The 13,771-nt window shown below is 39.9% G+C and overlaps 1 protein-coding gene across 3 annotated transcripts in view; it reads left to right on the top strand.

The window, feature by feature from the left end:
- LOC107180711 (ankyrin repeat domain-containing protein 18B-like) overlaps positions 1-13,756 on the top strand; it is a 35,026-nt gene extending 21,270 nt beyond the window's left edge. For 2 of the 3 annotated variants that reach the window (XR_006214386.1, XR_006214388.1), the window contains 3 exons: positions 1,551-1,623; positions 4,681-4,878; positions 7,070-7,122. The gene's annotated coding sequence lies outside the window, so the exon portion shown is untranslated. Of the gene's footprint in view, positions 1-1,550; positions 1,624-4,680; positions 4,879-7,069; positions 7,123-13,606 lie in introns of those variants that run through there. The other variant, XR_006214387.1, reaches the window with a different exon arrangement.
- The last annotated feature ends 15 nt before the right edge of the window (positions 13,757-13,771 follow it).

The raw sequence follows: 13,771 nt of genomic DNA on the forward strand, positions 1-13,771 counted from the left end.
TGGGTACTGGCGTAAAAAATAGCCACATAGCTCAATGGAATAGAACGGAAAACCCAGAAATAAATCCACCACTGTATGGTCAGTTCATCTTCCACAAACAAGAAAGACTATCCAGTGGGGAAAAGGCAGTCTCTTCACCAAATGGTGTTGGAAAAACCGGACAACCCATATGCCAAATAATGAACCTGGACCAATTTCTTTACCATACACAGAAATAAACTCAAAATGAATTAAAGACCTAAGTGTGAGACCTTAAACCATAAAAAATCCTTGAAGAGAGCACAGGCCGTCATTTCTCTGACTTTGGCTGTAGCAACATTTTACTAGTTATGTCTCCTGAGCCAAGGGAAATAAAGCAAGAAGAAACTATGGGGACTACATTAACCTATAAAGCTTTTGCACAGTGAAGGCAACCGTCAAAACTAAAAGCAAGCTCTGGGATAGGAGAACAATTTTGGAAATGTTTTGCAAATCCAGTAAAGGGTTAGTATCCACAATGTATAAAAAATTGATACAAGTCAACATCCCCCCCCCGCCAAAAAAGCCCAGTTTAAAAATGAGCAGTGGACATAACCAGACACTTTTCCAAAGACAACATACAGATGGTCAACACACACATGTAAAGATGCTCCCCAAAACTACAACGAGATACCACGTCACAACTGTCAGAATGGCTACACTCCAAGACACAAGAAGCAAGTGTTTGCGAGGATGTGGAGACAAAGGAAACCTCTTGCACCATTGGTGGAAATGCAAATGGGTGCGGCCCCTGTGGAAAACAGTATGGAGGTTCCTCAAAAAATTAAAAACAGAACTCTCCTATGATCCCGTAAATGCACTACTGGATACTACCAAGGGGAATACAAAAACACAAAATCCATGGGACACATGCACACCTGTGTTTATTGCAGCATTATTTCCAATAGCCAGTGCAAGCGTCCACTGACAAATGAGTGAACGAAGAAGAAGTCCTATATGTATGTATGTGTGTGTATATGTAATCCATACACACACACACACACACACACACACACACACTGGAATATTACTCAACCATGAAACAATGAAATCTTGCCATTTGCAATGACCTGGATGGAGCCCGAGAGTAGTATGGTAAGCAAATTCAGGGAAAGAGAAATACCATATGATTTTATTCATGTAGCACTTAAGAAACAACAATTGAGCAAAGAGAAAAAAAAAGGGAGAGACAAACCAAGAAATAGGCTCTTAACTGCAGAGAACAAACAGATGGTTCCCAGAGAGGAGGTGAGTGGTGGGAGGGGTGAAAGAGGTGATGGAGATGAAGGAGTGCCCTTGTCATGATGAGCCCGGGGTGAGTATGTAGTTGGTGAATCACTATATTAATAAGCTAATATAACCCTGGATGTTACTATTACTGGAATGAAAATAAAACTTAATGAAAAAATCAGAGGCCAACTTTTAATTATACCAAGAAACTTCGTTTAATAAACAGCTGAACTTTCATTTAATTTTTGAAATTTTGTTTTAAATAAATGAACATGTTTTTGTTGTGTATTTTTGCTCTAAAGGCTTTCCGACAAACCTGGTCCTGATGATTCATGGTCTACATCAGCTAGCCAAGACTTAGATTTTGGTACCAAGGTAAAGTACCCTCCTGTGAAACTCACTTTCCTGCTCTGAATTGAGTTTTCTCCCTTATTTACTCTGAAAATTTAAGACGAGCCTGTGTATCATCATTTTATGTGTGTAATGGAAAGTTAGCAAGATCAAACCACTTTACAGATACATGACGCTTTGAATGTTTTGTTTTCTTTTGTTTTGTTTTACTTTGGTAAATCCTAGAGGTGGAGGCTGATAAAAGAATGGGCTGGAAAATATATAATGACCGTCAAATTATATTGGGAAAAGCTTTCCCATAATGGAGGAAATATGTCATTTGGTTAAGGATAAGGATTCTTACTGTGATATTAACATGACTGATAATACTCATGCCTAAATGAAACGTGATTGGGTCCAAGTATCTATTGTAGGTTGCCCCCCGCCCCGGGCAAGTTTTATTTTGGTGAGATACAGGATTTTCCTTTGGCTCTATCCTTTGTTCTACATTTAGACTAAAATCATATTAGAAAATGTAGAAATTTAGATGTTTACATTATTTCTCAATATTTACCTCACAAAGGTGTTTCCCTGTAGTTTTGAAATAACTCCAGGAAGAGTAAGTTAAAATTGTGAATCTCCCTGAAGAATATGTGTTTCTGAAAAGAGTAGCTCTATGAGCAGAGGCTCTTCATAGCCAAGTTGTTAAATTTCTAATTTCAGAAGTCTTCCATATTCTAACTTTGAAAAATATGTCCTCTTGGTCCTTGTGTCAGATTATAAAATTTAAAGTTTCAGACATCTGATATTTATTTAAATATTCATTTCAAACCCCTAAATCATTATAAGCTACTGGAGGTTAGGAAACATACTTGTTTGACTTCTGGAGCTCCTGAATAAAGTCTTGCTTGGAAGGAGCAATGTCATAGTTTTCGAATGTGAATAAATGAATAGGGAAATGGAATTCCATAGAATGGAATTTGAAAAGTAACGAAATACGCATGATATATCACAATTAAATATTTGAATTTAAAAAGTAAGGCTTCAGTTTATATTCCGTTTTAGCGTTTAATACATATAAACGCAAATGAATTCTACTGAGGAAATCAGGAGTTACATAAGAAAGAAGGTTACAGTTTATTTTTAGTATCCTCCCATTGTGAGCTTAGAATTGCAGAGAAAAAGTCCTCACCCTTTGTTTGTGTAACCCCATCTGTGTCCCATTACATGCATCCTTTGATGGTTCACATTTCGTCCTAGAATTCTCATTCCCAATTCTTTTTCCATAGTGAAAGTTGATGTGTTAGGAACCTCTCTTTTTCTGTTCTTTTGTTAGTCTAGTAATAATTTATAGCTTTTCGGAAGTGATAGATGCCAGTAATTGAACATTTTTTATAGTGAAAAAACTTAAATTCTTTATTACAGTGTTTATAACCAGATAACTGTAGAGTGATAAAAGTCAGTATTATTAGGGATATACTGTGAATTGAAGCCTCTGTTTCACGTATAGATTTTATATATATCTTTAAAAGGTTTAAAAGAGACTATTGTTCATAGTATATTCCCAATCCTACTTATGTACCCATTAAAAAGTGTATGTTGTTTCCACGTACCTTATTTTGCTCACATTTCACCTTTTCTTCCTTGTCCTAAGCTCATGCTTGATTGATTGGTCATGTCTTATTTTTTTTTTCCTTTTTTCCTCTTCTCCCCCCATGCTTTTAAAGGTATTTTTGATGTTTTTAAAGTTTATTTATTTTGGAGCGAGAGAGAGAGACAGAGTGCAAGCATGGTAGGGGCAGAGACAGAGGGAGACACAGAATCCAAAGCAGGCTCCAGGCTCCCAGCTGTCAACACAGAGCTCAATATGGGGCTCAAACCCACAAACCTTGAGATCATGACTCATGAGCTGAAGTTGGACGCTGAACTGACTGAGCCACCTACGTGTTCCCCCCACCATGCTTTTTTTTCATGGTTTACCCCTATAATAATATTTCCTTGCAGAAAACATTTCTATAGTGTCTGTTCTTTTAGTACATCACTTTCTGTCAAATCCATTGTCAACATATTTGTTATGGAATTCTATTGTCTGTGTGTGGTTTTCATCCATGACTCATTGCCCCACAAGGTTTATTATTCTTTTTTCCTCTTTCTTGGAAGGATCTGAGCTAAATGTTTTCGTAATGTTTGTATTTCTCCTGGAAAGGGAGGGAGAGAGAGAGAGAATTATCAAGTGCTAGTATGGAGGGGCAAACAGAGAGGGAAGGAGGGAATCTCAAGCAGGTTCTGCACTGTCAGCACAGAGCCTGATGTGTGGCTTGAACCCCACTAACCGTGAGTTCGTGACCTGAGCTGCAATCAAAAGTGGGTCACCTAACTGACTGAGCCACACAGGGGTCCTATAAGGAGCTACATTTAACAGTCATATTTGTCTTTAGTGTTTTGAGAAACAGAAGCCACTTAAACTATTTGCAATTCCAACTTACCAACATACGATACCACTGAAGAGTAAGTTTGAATATTTTCTCTTACAAGAGATAGTTCATGCCAGTATAAATCATGCAAACACTTCACAAGATAACATATTTAAATTTCTTAGTGTTAGTATTTTCAACATGCTTTCAAGTACCTAGGGTTCAATATTTATCTGAGGTTACTTCGGTAAAGCATTTACCCAATATTAATCAGTTACAGGTACGGCGAGTAACATTTTGAGACTACCTATGAGATATCTTGTAATCCTCACCACATGAGAAAATGGAGACTGGTAATAAGTATTAAACGGCATAACTGAGATGTGAATCTACATTTGAATGATTCCAAAACCTGTGTTCCTTGTGTAATGGTGCTCATTTTGTAATGGTGAATATTACAATGATTTTATTGAATTGGATTCTTGTAATCCTTAAAGCTATTAATTTTATTCTAGAATGTCCCGAAACCACGCGTAGCAAAGCTACTGCTTTCTTCTTGGCAATTTATGAAAAACATTAAGCTATTGGGAGACTTGTATTATTCACTAATTCTTGTCCATTCTTGTGTTATTCATTTATTTGAAGTTACAGATATTTTCATGTCCTCTTTACTTTGTTTTCTACTAAGTGAGGGCAAAACGTGGCACTGTGAAACCAGAAGGCGGAACCTGAGGACAACAATCCTGATTCTGAAAATTAAGATGTGGCTGAAACTCTTTCCAAACCACCAGCCAGAGTTTATGGTGATTGTCTTCCTATTTTACCATCATCTAAATCTCTTCTGAAACCTTCTCTCAAGACGTTAGCTGTCCTTGGTCTTGCAAAGGTAAGTTGTTTTGTTTTATACTGCCCCCACCCCATACCATCCTCTTGCTCCTTATAATGATGAAAAGAATCTTAGGAAGAAACGGAAGTCCTCAAGATCATAATAGAAATCAGTGTAATGATAACAGAGAGGAAGGTACAGGATTGAAATTTATAAAGTTTGGTGGGAGTAGACAATTCTCGGGTATGCCTTTATGGAAGCAAAGAAGGAGAAAGCAGCTGGAAAGAATAGCTCGATGCATATGAAGATGAGGAGGGGGTGAAGGGGAAGAATTCATTTTAGAGGGGCGAGAGGAACTTAAAGTATGAAGAGTTGAGAGAAAGTATCATAAAATCACAGCAGCAATAGTGGGATTAAGGCAGAGCAGATGCTCTTTAAATTATAAAATGTGGGAGAAAATATTTTAAGTGCAAGTTAAGAAAAAAAAAGCCAGGTAACAAAAAAAAAATGCTTAGACTCTTCTGAATGACTTACAGCTGATGTCTGTGAAGAACTGGAAGAAATTTTTGCCCTTACGTTTCAGTTTAATAAGGGTGATATCCTAGATTTAGTTTAGCAAAACCTGTTTCTAAGGAATGCAAAGTGAAATCTGTTTCAGGCCATACCAGGTTGATTGCGAATTTTCACTTTTTGGCTATTGTCTTTTTGGGGTTTCTAAGGTAACTTACTGTGTGGTATAATCTTGGTATATTTTAGGTCTTTTTGAGTAGAAAGAGAGGAAATAAACATTTATTCTTTTCATTAAGTAAAATTTCTGGTGATGTAAATAAGGTTCTTTATCTGTGAAATGAAAAACTAAATTTGAAGCTGCAACACTGAATTTGTTTTTGTTGTTGTTGTTGTTGTTTTTTAGCTTATTTATTTATTTTGAGAGAGCAAGCAGGGTAGGGACAGGGAGAGAGGGGAGAGACAGAGAGAATCCCAAACAGGCTCTTCATTGTCAGCACAGAGCTCGACACATATTTCAGACTCACAAACTGGTTTGCGAGATGATGACCTGAGCCCAAATCAAGATGCTTAACTGCCTGAGACACCCAGGTGCCACTTAAGGTGCCACACTCTGAAAGAAAAAAAATATATAAAATATGTTTTCTGCATTCTGAATTATCTTTTTTTAATTTTAAGTTTTCAACTGTTTATATATTTTGAGAGAGAGAGATTGAGACGGAGAGAGAGAGAGAGAGAGAGAGAGAGAATCCTAAGCAGGCTCTGTGCTGCTGGTGTCAAACCTGACACACAGCTTGAATAACCTGAGCCAAAATTAAGTTGGACGCTTAACCAGCTGAGCCACCCAGGTGCCATTCTTTTTTTAATAGTATCTGAATAGAATAGACACATGCACACATACCAAATGAATGAACTCAACATGTATAAATTTTTGTCTAATATGAACTCTTTGTCATGACAGAATCATAAGGCAGGAAAGGTTTCCAAGAGAGTATTCAAAATTCTTTATAGGAGATGATTTTTACTTTTTTGAAGATTTCCTACAATAGATACATTTTTAAAACAATATTTTTGAGAGAGATGGAGCATGAGTGGGGGAAGGGCAGAGAGAGAGGGAGACACAGAATCTGATGCAGGCTTCAGGCTCTGAGCTGTCAGCACAGAGCCTGACACGCGGGGCTCGAGCTCAGGAACCATGACATCAAGACCTGAGCCGAAGTCGGATGCTTAGCCGACTGAGTCCCCCAGGCACCCCAAGATACATTTTATGTTATTCAGGGGAAACTTTAGTATTCATAGTTGTTCAATTTAGCATGTAAATTCTTTCATGTGTAAAACTGAGAAAGACTGCTGAGTTGATTTTTTTTTTTTTTAGTCCCTTTCTTCTTTCCGCCTGGGAATGTTCAGTCCTGCTTGATAATCACACATGTACTTGAAGATTTTAAAATCTTCAAATTGGATGATCATAAACATATTAGTTGCTTAATGCTAGATTCCTTCTCGGGTCCTTAACTACCTTCCAATATGGTGTAGATAGGAAATTAGAGCTCTTCATATGCTGTTCCCAGTGGAATAATAAAACTATATGAAATTTTAAATCGGTTTTTATATTTATATTAGACTTCATGGTAGTTCTGGAAAATGGCTCAAAATTCTGTAATCCTGTATTTCTCTTCTATACTTTAAATCTTGCCCCTTAAGATTAATTTTTTTATTTGTTTTACTATTTTTTTTGATTCTTGAGAGAGAGTGAGGGAGCATATGAATCGCAAGCCGACTCCATGCTTCGTGTGGACCTGACTCAGGGCTTGATCCCACGTCCTTGGGATCATGACTCGAGCTGAAACTAAGAGTTGGATGCTCAACTGACTGAGACACCCAGGTGTCCCAAGATTAATTTTTAAAAAGCAGTATTCTTATAAAATCCTGAATTAGTGTTTCACAGTTAAAACATTTTATGACTCTTAATGCCATTCATTACAGAAATGAATATTTGTCTATATTAGTAAAAGCATATTTTACATCCTTAAACTAACGTTGAAATATAGAGTTGAAATCTTGAATCTCATGTTTTTTATCCCCTTGCTTTTGTGATTGTATTATTTTTACTCTTTAAAAATATTTTTAGTGTTTGTTTATTTTTGAGGAGAGAACGTGAGGGAGAAGGGGAGGGGTAGGGAGAGGGGCACAGAGGATCCAAAGCAGGCTCTGTGCTGACAGCAGAGAGCCTGATGCAGGGCTCGAACTCATGAACCAAGAGCTCATGACGTGAGCCAAATTCAGAGACTTAACTGACTGAGCCATCCAGGCGCCCCTCCCCTGTTTTCATTATTATTCTTTATTTATTCTTTATTTTTATTATTTTACACTTTAGTGTCCAGTTAGGTAATATATAGTGTGTACAGTGTAGTCTTGGCTTCGGGAGTAGATTCCCGTGATTCATCACTTCCGGATAACCCCAGGGCTCATTCCAACATGTGCCCTCCTCAATGCCCACCATCCCTTTTTCCCGCCCCTATAACTCCCCACCCCCATCAACCCTCAGCTTGTTCTCTGTCTTTTAAGAGTGTCGTATGGTTTGCCTCCCTCTAGGTATTTGTAACTATTTTTTCTTTCCCTTCCCCTATGGTCTTGTGTGAAGTTTTCAAATTCCACATATGAGTGAAAACATACGATATCATTCTCTTGACTGACTTATTTCACTTAGTATCATACCTTCCAGTTGCTTCCACAGTGTTGCAAATGGCAAGATTCCATTTTTTTTCATGGCCGAGTCGTATTATTCCATTGTAGATAGACCACCACCTCTTCTTTAGCCATTCATCGGTTGATGGACATTTGGGCCCCTTCCATAATTTGGCGATTGTTGATAGAACTGCTATCAACTCTGGGGTACATGTGCCCCTACAAATCAGCACTCCTGTATCCTTTGGATAAATGCCTAATAGTGCTGTTGCTGGGTTGTAGGGTAATTCTATTTTTAATTTTTTGAGGAACCTCCACACTGTTTTCCAGAGCGGCTGCACCAGGTTACATTGCCACCAACAGTGCAAGAGGGTTCCCATTTCGCCATATCCTTGCCAACATCTGTTATTTGCAGAGTTGTGAATGTCACCACCACACTCTGACCGATTGAGGTGGTATCCCAGTGGGGATTGATTTGTATATCCTGGATGATGCGTGATGTTGAGCATCTTTGCATGTGTCCGTTGGCCATCTGGATGTCTCCTTTGGAAAAGTGTCTATTCACGTCCTCTGTCCCTTTCTTTGCTTACTTGGTTTTCGGGTGTTGAGTTTGGCAAGTTCTTTGTAGACTTTTTTATACTAACGCTTTATGTGATATGCCATTTGCAAATACATATCTTCTCCCATTCCGTCGGTTGCCTTTAAGGTTTGTTGATTGTTGCCTTTGCTGTGTGGCAGCTTTGTATCTTGATGAGGTCCCAAAAGTTCACTTTTGCTTTTATTTCCCTTGCCTTTGGAGACATGTCAAGTAAGTGCTGCAGCCGAGGTCAGAGAGGTGGTTGCCTGTTTTCTCCTCTAGGATTTTGATGGTTTCCTGTCTCACGGTTACCTTTTTCATGAATTGGAGTTTATGTTTGTGTAAGCTGTAAGAAAGTGGTCCAGGTTCACTCTTGTGCATGTTGCTGTCCAGTTCTCCCAGCACCATTAGCTAAAAAGACTGTCTTTTTTGCATTGGCTACTCTTTCCTGCTTTGTTGGGGCTTAGTTGGCCTCACATCTGTGGGCCCATTTCTGGGTTCTCCATTATATTCCATTGGCCTCTGTGCTTGTTTGGAGCTAATACCGTGCACTTGAGGAGTCCGCCTTTGTAGTACAGGCTAAAGTCCGGGATTGTGATGCCTCCCCCACTCTGGTTTTCTTTTTCAACCTTACTTTGATTGTTTTGGGTCTTTTGTGGTTCTCTCCACAGTTTAGGATTGTTTGCTCTAGTTCTGTGAAGAATGATGCTGTTATTTTGATTGGGATTGCATTGAATGTACAGATTGCTTTGGGTAGTATTGACATTTTAACAATGATTGTTCTTGCAACCCATGAGCATGGAATATTTTCCGGGTTCTTTGTGTGTTCTTCAGTTTCTTTCATAAATTGTCTATAGTTCTCAGCATACAAATCTTTTACCTCTTTGGTTAGGTTTAATGCTAGGTATTTTATGGTTTGGTGCAATGGTAAATGGGATCCATTCCTTGATATATTTTTCTAATGCTTCATGATTGGTGTATAGACATGCAACCTATTTGGGTGCATTGATTTTTTATCCTGCAGCTTTGCTGAATGCATGTATCCATTCTAGCAGGTTTTTTTGGTGGAGGCTTTCAGGATGTCCACATAGAGTATCGTGTCGTCTGCAAACTGTGAAAGTTTGACCTCTTTGCCAACTTGGATGCCTTTTATTTCATTTTGTTGTGTGATGTCTAATGCTAGGATTTCCAACACCATATTAAACAACAGTGGTGAGAGTAGAAATCCCTTCGTGTTCCTGATCTCAGGGGAAAAGTTCTCAGTGTTTCTCCATGGAGGAGGCTATTAGCTGTGGGCCATTCATATGTGGCTTTTAGGGATTGAAAGTCTATTCCTTCTATCTGACTTTCTTGAGGGTTGTATTAAGAAAGGGTGCTGTATTTTGTCAAATGCTTTTTCTGCATCTATTGACAGGATCATATGGTTCTTATCTTTTCTTCTCTTCATGGGATGTGTCATGTTGATTGATTTGTGAATATTGAACCAGCCCTGCTGCCCAGGAATGAATCGCACTTGATCCTGGTGAATCATTCTCTTAATATACCGTTGCATTACGTTTGCTAGTATCTTGTTGAGAAGAAGAAGAAGAAGGATTAACTCTGCTTCAAATGTCTGGTAGTATTCCCCTGAGAAGCCATCCTGCCCAGGACTCTTATTTGTTGGGAGATTTTTAATAACTGATTGAATGTCTTCACGGGTTATGGGTCTCTTCACGTTTTCTATTTCTTCCCGTTTGGCTTTTGGTAGTGTGTGGGTGTCTAGGAATTTGTCCATGTCTTCCAGGTTGTCCATGTTGTTGGCATATACTTTTTCATAGTATCCTCGGATTCTTGTTGTATTTCTGTGGTTTTGGTTGTGATCTCTCGTCTTTCATTTGTGATTTTATCTGTTTGGGCCTCTCTTCTTTTTGAGAAGTGTGGCTAGGGTGTTATCAACTTTGTTTATTTTTTAAAAAAATCTCTTTTATTCACTGATGTGTGAAACTTTGTTTTTGGATTCTATAGGATTTATTTCTGCTCTACTCTTTTTTGGTTCTCTTCTTCTGCTGACGTTGGGCTTTCTTTGCTGCTGTGTTTCTAGTTTGTTTAGGAGAGAAGTTAGTTTCTGTATTTGGGACCATCCTTGCTTCTGGAGATAGGCCTGGATTGCAATGTATTTTCCTCTAAGGACTGCCTTTGCTGCATCCCAAAGGGTTTGGATTGCATGTTTTCATTTTCATTTACTTCCTTATGGTTTTTAATTTCTTCCATAATCGCCTGGTGGACCCATTCTTTCTTGAGTAGGAAGTTCTGTAACCTCCATGCATTTGGAGGCTTTCCATTTTTGTTCTTGTGGTTGATTCCAAGTGTCTGAGCATTGTGATCTGAAAATATGCATGGTATGATCTCAGTCCTTTTATATTTGTGGAGGGCTGTTTTGTGACCCAGGATGTGATATATATTGGAGAATGTTCTATGTGCACTTAAGAAGAATGTGCATTCTACTGTTGTGAAATGAAAAGATTTCAATATATCTGTACTGATATCCATGTATATAAATGTATATATTAAGGCCAATATATATCTATGTATATATGAATACATCTGGTCCAATGATACATTGGATCTGTGTTTCCTTACTGATTTTCTGCCTTGATGATCCGCCTATGGCCATGAGAGGAGTCTTAAAGTCGTCTACAATCATGGTATTTGTATGTATACATTTATTCATGTTTGTGATTCATCGATTCATATATGTGGGCGTTTCACTTTGGGGCCATAAACATTTGCAATTGTTAGCTCCTCTTGATGGATAGACCCCTTAATTATGATCCAATGCCCTTCTGAATCTGTTACTAAAGTCTTTGGTTTAAAATCTAGTGTGTCTGGTGGAAGTATGGCGACTCCAGCTTTCTTTTGACTTCTAGTAGCATGATAGGTGGTTCCCCATACCTTCACTTTGAATCAGGAAGTGTCCTGGGGTCTAAAATCAGTGTCTTGTTGACAGCATATAGATGGATCTTGTTGTTTGGTTTTGTTTTGTGTTTTACCCATTCTGATTCCCTGTGTCTTTTGATTGGGGCATTGAATCTATTCACACTCAGAGTGATTAGTTAAAGATATGGATTTAGTGTCATTGTGTTATCTGAAGGTTTCATGCTTTTGGTGAGGCCTCTGGTCCTTTGTAGTCTCTGCTGCTTTCCACTCAAGGAGTTGCCCCTTAGGATCTCCTGCAGGACTGGTTTAGTGTTCATGAATTCAGTAAGGTTTTGCTTGTCTTGGAAAGCCTTTCTGTCACTTTCTATTCTAAATGACAGCCTTGCTGGGGAAAGGATTCTTTGCTGTATATGTTCCCATTTAGCACATTGACTGTTTCCTGCCCCTCCCTTCTGCCCTGCCAAGTTTCATTAGATAGGTCTGCTGCTACCCTTATGTGTCTTCCCTTGTCAATTAAGACCCGTTCGTCCCTAGCTGCTTTCAGAATTCCCTCTTAATATTTGTACTTTTCCGGTTTCGCTATGACATGTCATGGTGTTGACCTGGTTTTGTTGATTTGGAAGGGAATTCTCTGTGCTGCCAGGACTTGAATGCCTGTTTCCTTCCCCAGATGAGGGAAGTTCTCAGCTATCTTTGTATCTTTTCCTATAACTGGAACCTCACAATAGATAACTTTGTGTCTGCCTACACATTGTAAGATGGGACAGATTAATTTTTGTATTTTGTGTTTATTTGAAACAGAATTTTTCTCATTTGATATTGAAATCCCCAAAGGATTAAAAGTTGGATGTGAAAAATTAGGGCCCTTTGGTAAAATTGGTCATAACTTTGGGGTAGAGGCCCCTGTTCCTTCTGTGACACCACAGCGCTGATGCCAGAGAAGACATGGTTGTTGCCCCTTTGGTGAAAGCATAAAGAAGGAAATGCAGAAAGCTGGACAGTTATACCACATAGGGGAAAAGTGTTACTCACAATCCAACTCCAGAGAAACATTTCCCAGGCCTCTGTTCCCAAAATACTCCAAAGTCCATGTGTTCCTGGGATGAGGAGCAAACACATGCAGGTCCAAGGGGAGGCGACCTCCATGGGGAGCAGTTGTCAGAGATGTGGGGCATTCCTGAAAGGAATTCAGGCAAATTAAACCCTATGGGGCAGTGCTGATCGCCCTCAGATGGTGGTTTATGATCTGGGGAGCAGCAGGTCCGTTGACAACATAAGGAAACCAAGTCCCAGGAGATCCACAGTGAGACGTCCTGACCTGAAGGGGAGCAGCTGTCCAGTACCAGGAGAGTTCAGGGAGCCCAGGTCATGTGTTATTAAGAGAGACCACAGAGCCCTGGTGGTCCCATACTGGGAAAGCCTACAGAGCCCAGGGTCCTCCCTTTCCTGCCACCATGTCTGGTCCCAGGCAGATGACTCAGCTCTGCTCCCCTGAGTTCAGAGGGGCCTCATGGCAGGAGGGTGGGGTGCTCCAGGAGGTGGGATCTGAGTTCCAGAATGCTGAGATACAGGCCTGATGTTAAGACAATCGAAAGTCAAGGGTACTGGGATGCTCACATAGCTTGTTTTACTAGTCAACCCAGGCTGTGCTATTAGCCTTAGTGTCCACATCTGACTGTAGGACATAACTTGGCCTTCTTGATCGGTTGTCTGTTGGACTCTGAGAGATGAGGTTGAATCATTGCCCCGTGCCTACAAGACATAAAGAGCCACCTGGCAGGTTGCCACATGATCCTCTAGGGCAGGGCACTCCTGGAAGACCCTGCTCAGGTCTCTGCCTGGTTCCCACCTCCTGGGAACATTCAGCATTGTCTGAGGAGATGGAGATGATCCCGGATGTCAGCAGGTGCTACATGAAGGAAGGCCAGCCATGGGAGGAGAGCAGGACACACCCTGTGCCACCTTCTAGGGCCCAGGCTGTTACACCCTCTGACCTCAGCCCAAATAAATTCCCCTGCTGTGTGGACTTGACCTCCATCATTCACTTCTTCACTCCCTCTCTCATTACCTCCCTCATTCACTCACTTCTTCCTCATTTAGCAGGTGATCTCTGGTCCCTGCCATGTGCCCAGCACACTGACTCCATCCATGAGCATGACCCCAAGGGGTCACCACATGAGGCATCTTCCTTTGCAGAGTCTGTGCCTTCCTGCGCTCTGCCTCCTTTGACGAGGCTCAAGTCTGCTGTGTGACCGTGTCCCCCTGACC

This window comes from Panthera tigris (assembly GCF_018350195.1).
Source record: "Panthera tigris isolate Pti1 chromosome F3 unlocalized genomic scaffold, P.tigris_Pti1_mat1.1 chrF3_random_Un_scaffold_83, whole genome shotgun sequence".
NCBI classification, from domain to species: Eukaryota; Metazoa; Chordata; class Mammalia; order Carnivora; family Felidae; genus Panthera; species Panthera tigris.